Below are 13806 nucleotides of genomic sequence, written 5' to 3'. Positions count from 1 at the left end.
ACAAATAATTTGGTAATGTAATGTCCAGTAAAACTGAATGGCTGAATAAATTATGCTGTCATATAAAATGACTATTATATAAAAATTAAAAAGATTATGACATGTTTATATATATTAATTTGGAAATGTGTGCATATCATATTCTTAACTGAAAAAGGCAGTGCATTGAGTTCTAAGAATAGCATGCTGCTGCTGCTGCTGCTGCTAAGTCGCTTCAGTCGTGTCCGACTCTGTGCGACCCCAGAGACAGCAGCCCGCCAGGCTCCTCTGTCCATGGGATTTTCCAGGCAAGAGTATTGGAGTGGGGTGCCATTGCCTTCTCTGAAGAATAGTATATTATGTCTTAAAACTGTATTTACATAAATATATATTAGCAATATATATATATATATGAAAATAGGGGGAAATAAATGCAAAGTTTAAATAGTAATTATTTCTAGAAATTAAATGTGAAGTGAGGAAAAAGGACAGAGGGGAAATCTCGCACTTTACTCATGCATTGCTTTATTATATTTACGTATTTATTTGTGACTGTGTTGGATCTTCGTTGCAGTATGCGGGATCTCTTGCTGTAATGCTTGGGCTTCTCTCCGGTTGCAGTGCGCAGGCTCCAGAGCACATGGACCTGTAGCTGCGGCACGTGGGCTTGGTTTCCCCTGCCTCCCAGGCATGTGGGATCTTAGTCCCTGACCAGGGATCAAAACTATGTCCACTGCACTGGAAGGTGGATTCTTAACCACTGGACCATCAGGGCAGTCCCTACTCATGCATTATTTTAAGGTGATAGAATCAAGAATAACTTCCCCCCAGGGTTTTTTAAGTAAGGAGATATACAGGGCACATTAATGAAAGGTCTCAAAGAGATACATGCCAAATAATAGTGATTGCGCCTGGGAGTGGAGGTGGGGAATTGGAGTACAGGATTTTCAATAGAATATTATATACCTGTTTTGTTTAATTTTTTCAACAAATAAAAACCACGTTTTACTTAATACAAAACAAAAATATTATTTCCTAGATCAGCTCTGCTTTTATTTTTAAAACCACTGGATGAACTCATTAGGACCAGGATTACTTCTTTTTGTCTCCAGCAAACCAGCCTTCTTTATCCAGAAGAGATTCAATATGGATACATGCTATCCTCCTTCATAGGCATGAAAACAAATTCAGATTTCACAGTGAACCAAAACAAACAAGAAGCCTCCAAACCATATAATCATTCATTCAGGTACTTACTCATTTAACTAACTTCAAAATAACCAAATAGGAGTACATCAAGCTAAAAAGCTTTTGTACAAAGAAACTATCAGCAAAGGAGAAAAGGCAGTCTGTTGAATGTGAGATAGTATTTGCAAATGATATATCTGATAAAGGGTTAGCATCCAAATATATAAAGAATTCATACAACCTGACTAAAACATGGACAAGAGGACATGAATAGACATTTTTCCAAGGAAAACACACAGATAGCCAACAGACACATTATAACATGCTCAACATCACTAATCAGAGAAATGTGAATCAAAATAATGAGATATCACCTCCCATGTGTCAGAATAACCGTCATCAAAAGACAATAAATGCTGGTGACCTCATAGAGAAAATGTTAATTTCGTGTACTGTTAGTGGGATTGTAAATTGGTGCAGTCACTAAGAAAAATAGTATCAAGGTTCCTCAAAAAACTAAAAATAGAAGTGCCATGTGATCCATCAGTTTCACTTCTGGGTATTTAACTGAAGAAAACAAAAGTACTAATTTAAAAATATATACACATGCCTATGTTCATCTCAGAGTTATTTATGACAGCCAAGATATGGAAGCAACCTAAGTAGCCATCAATAGATGAATGGATAAAGAAGTGGTATATGTATACAATGGAATACTTCTCAACCATTAAAAAGAAAAAAGAAGTCTAGCCATTTGCAACATGGATGGATTTAGAAGGTGTTATACTAACTGCAATGTCAGAAACAGACAAATGGTATATGATTTCACTGAGATGTGAAATCTAAAACAAACAAAAAAATGAACAAAACAAAACAGACTCAGATTAGGGTTAGTGAACAAATGGGTGGTAGTTGCAGAGGGGGAGGTTGGTGACATAGATGAAGAAGAGGTACAAGCCTCCAGTTATAAAATAAATAAGCCATGGGGATGTAACATACAGCATAAAATATGGTCAAAAATATTGTAATAACTTTGTATGGAGACAGATGGCTACTAGACTTGCTGTGATCACTTTATAATGTATGCAAATGTGAAATCACTATGTAGTACACCTGAAACTAACATGGAGGAAGTCTTCTGTTTCATAGCTTTTAATACTGTCTATATGCTGAAAAATCAACAAGCTCAGATACGCACATGATACCACTCTAATGGCAGAAAGTAAAGAGGAACTAAAGAACTTCTTGATGAGGGTGAAAGAATGAAAAAACTACTTTGAAACTCAACATTAAACTAAGATCATTGCATCTGGTCCCATCACTTCATAGCAAATAAAAGGGGGAAAAGGGGAAGCAGTGAAAGATACTCTTTTCCTGGGCTCCAGAATCACTGCAGATGGTGACTGCAGCCATGAAATTAAAAGACACTTGCTCCGTGGAAGGAAAGCCTTGACAAACCTAGACAGCATATTTAAAAGTAGAGACATCACTTTGCCAACAAAGGTCTGTAGAGTGAAAGCTATGGTTTTTCGAGTAGTCATGTACAAATGTGAGAGTTGGACCATAAAGAAGGCTGAGCACCCAAGAATTGATGCTTTTGAATTGTGATGCTGGAAAAGACTCTTGAGAGATCCTTGGACACTAAGGAGATCAAACCAGCCAATTCTAAAGGAAATCAACCCTGAATATTCATTGGAAGCAATGATGCTGAAGCTGAAGCTCCAGTAATTGGCCACCAGATATAGAGACAACTCATTAGAAAAGACCCTGATGCTGGGAAAGATTGAAGGCAAAAGAAGGGGGTGGCAGAGGATAAGATGGTTTAATAGCATCATGGACTCAATGGACATGAATTTGCGCAAACTCCAGGAGATATTGGAGGTCAGAGGAGCCTGGTATGCTACAGTCCATGGGGGCTGCAAGGAGTCGGACACTACTTACCAACTGAACAATACACTAAAATTTCCAAACTTTTGTTTCTTCAGCCCCCAAACCTTCTCTGCACTTCAGATCTATGTATATAACTATTTATGTGACATCCTCATCTGGATGTTTAATAGCAATGCAAAATTGAGCTTCTAATCTTCACCATCCTTCCTTTACCAACTGTTCCTGAGTTCCTGACACCAAAAAAAAAAAAAAAAAACAAAAACAACTCTGCTCCAACCACATCCTTTCCCTGTTTAGGCCTACAAATTGAATGACCCCACCCCCAACGGTGGTGTTAGATTGGAGAGGACGCCTGGACCCAGTAGCCTAGACTTTTCACAGAGGCTGAATTCTGACTTGTCAGGTGTGGAATCTGATATTAATTGCGGAGGAGACCAATAGCCTTTTTGTGGCAACATAATTCAATCAAGCCACATCTTCCCTGGAGTTGTATTTATGTGTTGGGATAAACTATGCCATAATAATACTTCAAAATTCCCTCTGCTTTAGGGTGAAGCTGCCCTGCAAGGGCCTTTGCTCGAAACACACCTGGTTAGTTTCAGCCTCCTCCTTGACTTTGTTTTCGCCACTCTTTTATTGGTTTCATCTGGGAGCATTTTATTAGATCACTAGCACATGACTCCTTGGGTTAGGATTCACTTCCAGAGAATCTAGCCTGTGATGCTACTTTATTTGCACGGACAAACCGTTGCACTTCCGTGAGCTGGGTTGCCTCGTAGGATCCCCACTGCCTTCGGTAGCATTAAGTTTCAACAGAAGCAGAACAAGATTTCTGGCTGAGAGTCTGGAATTACCTCTACTGAATGCTACAATTCATTTTCATTTGGAGATGCAAATATTCCTGTGAAGGTATTTTTGTGCCTTGACATATTCTATCTAAATCCAGTAGTACTGACTTAAAGGAAACTTTATTTTCAAAGGTCACATTAATTTCTCCTGATGTGTTAGGTACAAAATGTCTGAGAAATTCATAGATGGGGCCTTTACTCTTATGCAACCAACTTAAAACAAAAATTTTAATTTTTAAATGTAGTTAGTTAAAAAACGTACAAGGCTGTCTACTGTGACTTTGAAACTGTTGCTCTCTACCAGCAATCAAATATAGGTATCAATAATTTATCTTCTAAAAATAAGTGGTATTGAATAATTGCTCTGTTTTTTAAAAAATTTTATTTTTTAATTGAAGGATAATTGCGTTACAGAATTTTGTTGTTTTCTCTCAAACATCAATATGAATCACCCATAGGTATACTAAGGCTGTTTTAAGTCACCACATGTCACTCTAAGTTGTACTTTTTAAAAGAACATTCAGATTTCATTCTAATTCAAACTTCAGTTTAAAAAAAAAGCATAATTGGGAATTGAACTGAACTATCTTTAGATTCACTTTCTCAGCTAAGCTGATTTTTTTTCATGTTTTAATTGCTCCCTAATTTCTCTATTATTGCTGCATGTCCTAAAATAAATTTTCCATCTGCTCTTTCCATGTTTGATTGTCATGTTGGTTCTCTGAAACTGCTAAACAAGCAGCTTTTCTAATCGCAATTTGTGGCTGTGGTGCTCTTCAGGGCTTGCTCTGCATATAGAAAATGCACTTGCTGTTAAAAAATACAGAATAGATTGAATATAACTTGATAATCCCATTTGTGGATATAGATTGTATTCTGTAGCAGTCTTATTCCCATATTTAGTAAATTCTGGTAAACAATTTCTGGGAAAAAAAGTGATTTAAAGAAAATACCAAACATCTGTGCTTGTTTTCTCCAGATATTTCTCCAACTTTTACTAGGCTCTTAAGTTCTTAGATCAATTTTAAAAGGAATAGTGCATGTTGGCTTATTTAAAAAATATGAGATATTCTATAATTAAGACACTTTTCTTAAAATAAGGAAAGATAAAGAAATATGTTGCTATGTGAATGTGTTTTATATGTCTGAATAACAAACTTACATTAAAGTGATCAGAATAACAGTGAGTTATTTCAGAGACTACTATACAAGATTAAAGGATAGTTAAGTATGAATTTCTTTCCTAACGTTATATTGAAAAATACAAATATAATAAAGGAACACACATTCTTCAATTGATAGAATTGAATTACAATTCTACAATTAATAGAAAAATTAATTGTACAATTAATAGAAAAATCCAATAGCTTGATTCTGTGACTTAAGGCCACCCATGGTCAATTGATTAAGCTAATATTTTCATCATTCAGAAATTTATTACAAATATAAAACTGACTCTGCTTTTAGGGCAGTGAAGTAGTAAATTTGGGGAAAGTGATTTGACCACATACTATGTAAGTCTTAACATCAGTAACTTTTACTGTAGTAAGTCCACTACAAGTAGGTTACAAGTAAGAAAATAAGCAGACTTATACAATGACACACGTTCCCTGGGGGAGAATGGATACGTATATGTATAGCTGAGTCCATTGGCTGTACACCTGAAACTATCACAATTAGCTGTACTCCAGTACTCTTGCCTGGACAACCCCATGGATGGAGGAGCCTGGTAGGCTGCAGTCCATGGAGCCGCTAAGAGTCAGACACGACTGAGCGACTTCACTTTGATTTTTCACTTTCATGCATTGGAGAAGGAAATGGCAACCCACTCCAGTGTTCTTGCCTGGAGGATCCCAGGGACAGGGGAGCCCCGTGGGCTGCGGTCTATGGGGTCACACAGAGTCGGACACGACTGAGGTGACTTAGCAGCAGCAATACAAAATAAAAAGTTCAAAAATAAGACATATATTTAATGGTATTCATTTCAGTGGTTATTTGTGATGGCACAGTGTAAATATTTTGGCTACCCAACAAAAAAGGAATGCTTTAATAAATTAGAGTATGTCCATTTATGGACAATAATTTAGCAATTAAAATTCATTTTAGGGGAACATTTGATCTCTTATAAATGCTCACAAAATATAAAATGAAGTTATAAAATAACATTCATGTGATTATAATTTATTATATAAATACAGAAAATTGTGGCAGCATTGTACAGAAATGTTAACTGTGATTTTCTCTGTGTTATGAAGTTACTGATGATTTTTATTTTCTCTTTTACATGTATATTTTTTTCAAATTTCCACAAGAGTAATACTATATTTTAGTTAGAGGAAAACTATGAAAATTATACTTTAAGCTTTTTATATTGTAATACTAAATCACTACTTTATACACATATCAAAGAGATAATTGAGGACTAGCTTAATTAATCTTTAGGACTGGTGAGGAAAGAAAATGTGAGCATGTGACTTTAAGTTGAGATGAAATATATTAGAAGGAAGTCAGGAGTTCTTAGTATTTCATTTTTTTTAGAGTAGTTTTCAGTATGAAGAGACTGAGAAACGGTTACCTTTTCACCTCTAGTTTTAAACAGAAATGCATGTGTGCAACCTGAATCTATGGGTTGATATTTCTGTACTCTGGGCCTGTCAATCCCTCACCTTTCCAGAACACTACACCAATAAAGTGAATTATTTTCAAGAATAACGAAACAGAGAAAATGTGATCCATAATTGACTTCTTTGTTCTGCCAATTGACTAAGTGACACTTAGTCATCTCTAAGTGCCTGGAGAAAATAAAAGGTATTTCTTTTGTGAACCTGATGAACAATTAGGCAATTGTAAGGCATTGAACGACAAAGTGGAGAATGCAGCGTAATATTGTTTTATGCCTCTTTCCTCCCTTTCTCTTTTTATTTTTGGAGGAAAAAAAATGCTCGAGGCAGATATTTTACTCTCCCTCCTACTCTCTAGCTTTTAAAATAATGATGAACATTTGCTGTGGCTAACATAGAGGGATACAAGCCATGGTTCAAATAGAGAAGTTGTTTTCTAAGTTAACCAGCACACTGCTTAGGAAAAAAAAAGAAATGCTTCCAGGCTTTTAAACTTTGTTCAAAGTTCAGAAGGTCTGATAAGTACTTCCAAATTTCATTCCCTGAAACAACTGCAAGTTTTTCGTGTTGGGGGTTATAGTACACTGCTGTTTGCAGTATTCATTATCTTTCAAACTCTGCTCAGATGGTTATAGGGCATCCTTTCTAAAACTACAAAGGCTTTGAAAGTTGTCAGTTGTAAAGGATTGTCTTTGGTTCATACAAAATAACATGGCTCTCTTTATCAAGTTTATGCTAACAAAAGCTGTATTATGTGGAATCGTAGAAAATCATGTACTGGTTTTACTTCATCACTCAATTGATACATTCACATGCAGGTATACACATATACATATTTATATTTGACATTTATTAAGGGTAGACTTCACAGTAAAGCAACATGATAGACTGAACACTACAATGTAACTCTTCCTGTTGCAACACAGAAATGCTGGATTAATATAATAAATAGACCACTACAAATACCCTTTTGACACAAATAGACCCATCTCAGAAGCTAGCAGCAAGTGTTAGGCAGCCCACAAAGTGCTGGATATGAAATGTCGGGCAAAGTGGATAACGCTGGGATTCTAACAACCACAGGGACATAGGAGATAGGGCCTTAAGGCTAAATAACCATGCAGGGTAAAAAATATGTACAAATTTCAAATCAACAGAAAAAAGAAAATAAAATTCCAACAATCCAGTAGTAATCTAAAAGGAGCAGAGGCAAAAGAAGCAAATGCAGTAATATAACATAATAGATGAAAAACTGTAATATAGAAATAAGTTCACATTGCAGTCATAATAAATGTAAACTAATAGAAGATACTCAAAAATAAACTCAGGTGTTAGAATAAAAGAATATATAGATACCAAAAATGAAAAGAAATCACCATAGAACCAAGTAAAGTATAATCTCCCATAACTGAAGGAAGAGAGTTTCAGAATGAAAAAGACCCCTAAAAACAGAGCAAAATACACCAATGCCAAACTAGATTGTCATGAAATTTGGGACCACTAGGGGAAAAGAGATGATAAAATTTTCCCCCAGAGCAGGTCAGGGAAGATGTCATACAAAGGATCAGAAAGGCAGATCTTAATAGTAACACTGGAAGCTAAAAGAAAATGGAGGCTCTGTTCACAGAAGGAAAAAATATATATAAATCATATATGTGATGAGTAAATATCCAGAATATATAAAGAACTCCTACAACTCAACAAGAAGCAGTTCAGTTCAGTCGCTCAGTTGTGTCTGACTCTTTGCGACCCCATGGACTGCAGCACACCAGGCTTCCCTGTCCATCACCAACTCCCGGAGCTTACTCAAACAAAAAATAAAGAACTTGAATAAAGGACATTTCTCCAAAGACGATAAACAAATGGCTAATAAGCATGTAAAAAGATGCTCAGTTATCACAAACTGTTAGAGAATAGCAAATCAAAACCACAATGACATACCGCTATACACCCATTAGGATGGTCACTATAGAAAAAAACAACAGAAATAAACTAGTGATGATGTAGGGAAATTGGAACCCTGGTGCACTGTTACTGGAAATGAAAAATGGTGCAACTGCTATGGGTAACAGTATTGAGGCTCTTCAAAAAATTAAAAATAAGGTTACCATATGATCCAGTAATCCCACCTGTGGGTATATCTATCCAAAACAACTGAAAGCAAAGTCTCAAAGTTATTTGTACACCATATCTATAATAGCATTATTCACAGAAGCCAAGAGGTGAAAACAATACAATTTCTATCAGTGGATGAATATATAAAGAAAATATGTGTTCAGTCACTAAATTGTGTCTGACCTTTTGCAACCCCATGGACTGCAGTATTCCAGGTTCCTCTGTCCTACACTATCTCCCTGCTGCTGCTGCTAAGTTGCATCAGTTGTGTCCGACTCTGTGTGACCCCATAGACGGCAGCCCAACAGGCTCCTCTGTTCCTGGGATTCTCCAGGCAGCAATACTGGAGTGGGTTGCCATTTCCTTCTCCAATACATGAAAGTGAAAAGTGAAAGTGAAGTTGCTCAGTTGTGTCCAACTCTTAGCGACCCCATGGACTGTAGCCCAACAGGCTCCTCCATCCATGGGATTCTCCAGGCAAGAGTACTAGAGTGGGTTATCTCCCTACACTAGCTCAAATTCATGTCCATTGAGCTGGTGCTGCTATCTAACCATCTCATCCTCCGTGCCCCTTTCTCTAACAGAGTATTATTCAGCCAAAAAAGACATCACAAGAAAAATTTTCTGAACTATCAAAGTAATAGATTTTTCCCCAGAGAATGTTAGTCATCCTTGGAACCAAAAATTGGGGTAGGTTTTTATGAGAAGGAAAGCAAAAGGGAGTGGTAGTACTGCAAGGGAAAAAGGTGTAGAGGGTGTAGAGGAACAGGTTTCAGAATGCCAGAAATGAAAACCACCTTAGGCTTAGTTGCTCAGTAAATGCCAATTGACCTGGGACTTTTTAAACTTTAAATGTATTTAGTTTCAATTGGAGGATAATCGCTTTACAATATTGTGTCGGTTTCTGCCATGCATCAATATGAATCAGCCATAGGTATAGTATGTCCCCTCCCTCTTGAACCTCCCTCCCATCTTCCTCCCCACCCGAGGCCTCTAGGTTGTCACAGGGCACCAACTTTTTAATGAAAGTCAAAGAGGATGGCTCTGGAGGAATGGCTTTCCCCCTGCCCCTGCCTTCCTCACTCATTAGTCACACACTGGGCAAGAATTGGCAGATTCACATTGTTGGGGGTTTTTTTGGAGTATAGTTGATTTATGATGTTCTGGTGTTGTGTTAGTTTTTTGTGAACGGTAAAGAAAATAACAGTATTTTAACACTGACTCTTTCTGGGAAAAGTCAAAAGTTGCCAGTGAAGAAGTCCAAGCTCTCAGCTCATTGTAACAGGAATGAGGCTGGGGATTATATTAATCTTGAGTTTTGGGAATTACCAAAAAGGAAGTACAGCAAGGGAAACATGAAAGGAAAGATATGCTTAGAAATACTTGTAATATTTGATTTGAATAATCCACAGATATGAGTTTATTTTCTACCCCTGAAACTGGTAAAGTGGAGGTCTTGTTTATATATACCACAAGTATATTCAAGTCACAGTATAAATGTTTCTTCTTCAGTTCAGTCGCTCAGTTGTGTCCGACTCTTTTGACCCCATGGACTGTAGCACGCCAGGCCTCCCTCTCCATCACCAACTCCCGAGTTTACTCAAACTCAACGTCCATCGAGTCGGTGATGCCATCCAACCATCTCTTCCTCTGTCGTCCCCTTCTCCTCCTGCCTTCAATCTTTCCCAGCATCAGTGTCTTTTCTAGTGAGTCATTTCTTCACATCAGGTGGCCAAAGTATTGGAGTTTCAGCTTGAGCATCAAATCTCCTTAGTAACATCAAATATAAGGTAAACTAGAAGCTTATCTATAGACAGAATATGAAGCTTTTGTCTGGCTACCTCTCCTACTACCTAAACTGTCACGCAGTACTTTAATGGCAGGTTTGGTAAGGCAGGACCAATTCCAATTTTTAAAAATGCTTGACAAAGGCCTGTATACTTAATAATTCCTTCTGTGAAACTGCTTACTTATAGAGATAGGTCTGGATTCACAGTTGAGAGGATTGCATAGTCGATAAAAGGAGGAAGGATGTTTATTTTGCCACTTAAATTAGCATTTTAGACCTATATGGAGCCCTTATTTTTTCTCATTTGTAATTAGTAGAGTTTTTTGTTTTTTTTTTTTGAGATCTGGCATTTTCCATTAAATTTTGGATCCAATTGTCAAGTTAGTTTGAAATCAGACCCCAAATAGATAACAGACATATTTTTAGCTTTTACCATGACCAAGTTTACTAAATATTGTTTACAATAATCTCAGATAATCTTTCTAGCTCAAAATAGAGTATTGAAAATAAAAAAAACTCATCTCTGCTTATTTTGATTTTGGTTCCATGTGAAAGGAAAAAAAAATGCCTACTTTTAAATTTAAAAAGGAACTTTGTTTTCTGTTACTCAGCCTTAAAATAAAATCTTAAAAAATGTGTGGTTCATCTGCCTGAGCAGTGTACACAAGACCAATTTACAGTAGGGCCATGGAGTGCTGATGAAAATCATACTTGCTCTTTCCACTGGGCATCACATTGCATCTGTTTTTGTGATAGCATTGGATTCAGAAATTAAGCACAGCAGGAAGGAAGATCTTGCATAGCTTCAAAATATATTGCATGTCTTGACATTATAGTCTGCTTTTAGAGGGGAAGGTGGGAGGCTGAAAAATCTCTCTACTGTACTCAGGGAAAGTTAAACAAGGGGAAAATAATATGTTCCTCCTTCTAAAGAACATTCATTCCCAGAGCTTACCAGCAGCTAGGCCTGGAATGTCATTCTGATTGGAACACGTATCACAAGATTATTTCCAGTGTCACAAACAACCAAACTTCCCTGATTCCAGAAAACGTAACCTCTACTTTGAAAAATGTATGCTGTAAGGATATATAACACATATACAACGCATAAAAAACAAAGCGTACGTCTCTGAAGTAACGCACAATAAGCACTCATGTCACTGTCAGGCAGATCAAAAATTAGAATATTGCCAGCAATTCAGAAACATCCTCATGCCTCTTCTAACTTAAATGTGTCCCTAAACACTGCAGCTTAGTATTGCATATTTATTGAATTTTTTACAGATAAACTCTTAGGGTATCTATTATTTCATTGTTGATTTCCTTTGCCCCACATTATGTTTGTGAGATTTTTTCACATGTGAGTGTAGGTATAAATTCCTTCATTTTTGTTGCTCTATAGTGGTCCATTGAACAAATGCACACTATTTATCCTGTCTTCTGCTGATGGGCATTTGGGTTGGTTCTCACTCTTGGATATTATGAATAATGTTGCTGTGAATATTGATATATACTTCTTTTGATGCATATGCACATATACTTTTTTTTAACATATCTTAAATCTGAGTTTTATTTTTTCACTTTGTTTTTATTATTTTGTTTTATTTTTATAGAGATTGAAAACTAAGATTTGGGGGAATATGAATACATAAAAGTCTTTGATGCAATGTACACATTTAATGTTATATTTTTTCTACCAAAATTTATTTAATATTTATATCTTCCTCCAAAATAAAACAAGGAACTCTGTCCCTTGATCTAGCCCTAAAGACTTTCCTACTATTTTTCTAATGTCTGAAATTTTATTCCCACTTATTTTTTTAATAGTCCTTTTACTTATTTGACTGTGCTGGGTCTTCATTGCTGTGTGGGATTCTCTTGTTGCTGAGTGCAGGCTCTAGAGTGTCTGGGCTTCAGTCGCAGAAGCAGGTGGGCCCAGTGGTCGTGGTGCACAGGCTTAGTTGTCCCGTGGCACGTGGAATCTGCCAGGACCGGAGATGGAACCTATGTCTCCTGCATTGGCGGGCAGATTCTTTACCACAGAGCCACCAGGGAAGCTTCCCACATATTTCTAACCTGATACAAATGAACTGTTTACACACTGTTTAACTAGAATTTCCAACATATCTTATAATTACTTTCATCATTTTAAGAATACATTCCATTCCTTTCTATGCCTTTCTTCTCCCTGAAGTATATGCATTACTAATTCTTACAGGGAGTACCTCTTGGTGGAAAACTCTTGTAAATATACTTTGATATATCTAGGAATGAAATTGCTAGATCACATAGAAGGTTCAGCTTCAAAAGATAATTTATAAGATTGTCCATTGTGTTCAAAGACATTTGTACTTCACCAGCAGGGTGTGAGAATTCCTATTGCTTAATTTACTTAGTAACTCACCAGTACTCAATGACCTCAGTCTTTTTCGGTTTACTTGTGTTTCTCTGATCATTGATGATATTGAGCATTTTTTTCATGTTTATCTGTTAGGTAGATACCCTTTATTGCTCTTTTTTATCTTGAATTATTTATCTTTCTGGAAAACTTTTTACATCTTCAAGACACAAGCCCTTTGACTGTGATGTGTGCAGTCAAATGTTCTACCTCTGCTTTGACTATTATAATGTGGTGAATGTATACTCCCACTCCAGGGATTGCACTTTCACCCTCTTAAAAATGTCTTTTGATTAATAAATATTCTTAATTTTAATACAATACAGACTCCCAGGCATTTTACTTTATGGTCGGCACTTTTCATGTTTCATTTAAGAAATCCTTCACTACCCCAGTGTCATGATGACACACCTCTGGGTTTTTGTCTGTAATCTTTATGATGTTGTCTTTCACATTTGGATGTGACCTGGAATTAAATTGTGTCTATGGAATCAAGTGAGGTCAAGCTTCATTTTTCTCCACATGGATTTCCAATTACTCATACCGTTGGTAGTCAAAAAGACCACCCTACACCTACTGCTCTGGAGAATCACCTTCTCAAAAAATAAATTGTCATAGGATATCATGAATCTATTTAACTCTTGATTATTTTCATGAATTATTGTCTATCTTTTTGTCAGTAACACACTGTATTAATTACTGCAACTTTTTGGTAAGTTTTTATATTTGCAGAGTAAATCATCAATCTGTTCTTCAGATTGTCTAGGTTATTACTGGCCTTTATCATTACCATAGGTTTTTTATTTTTTAATTGAAGTATACTTGACATATTAGTTTCAGGTATACAATATAGTTATTTGACATTTATATACATTGCAAGTTGATCACCATGAAAAGTCTGGTAACTATCTGTAACCATATAAAGTTATTGCAATACTCTTGACTATATTCCCTATACTATACATTACATCCCTGTGA

The sequence above is a fragment of the Bos javanicus genome, chromosome 7 (assembly GCF_032452875.1).
Source record: "Bos javanicus breed banteng chromosome 7, ARS-OSU_banteng_1.0, whole genome shotgun sequence".
In the NCBI taxonomy this organism is placed as follows: Eukaryota; Metazoa; Chordata; class Mammalia; order Artiodactyla; family Bovidae; genus Bos; species Bos javanicus.
The sequence above is the reverse complement of the archived record's forward strand: the minus strand, read 5'-3'. Positions refer to the sequence as shown.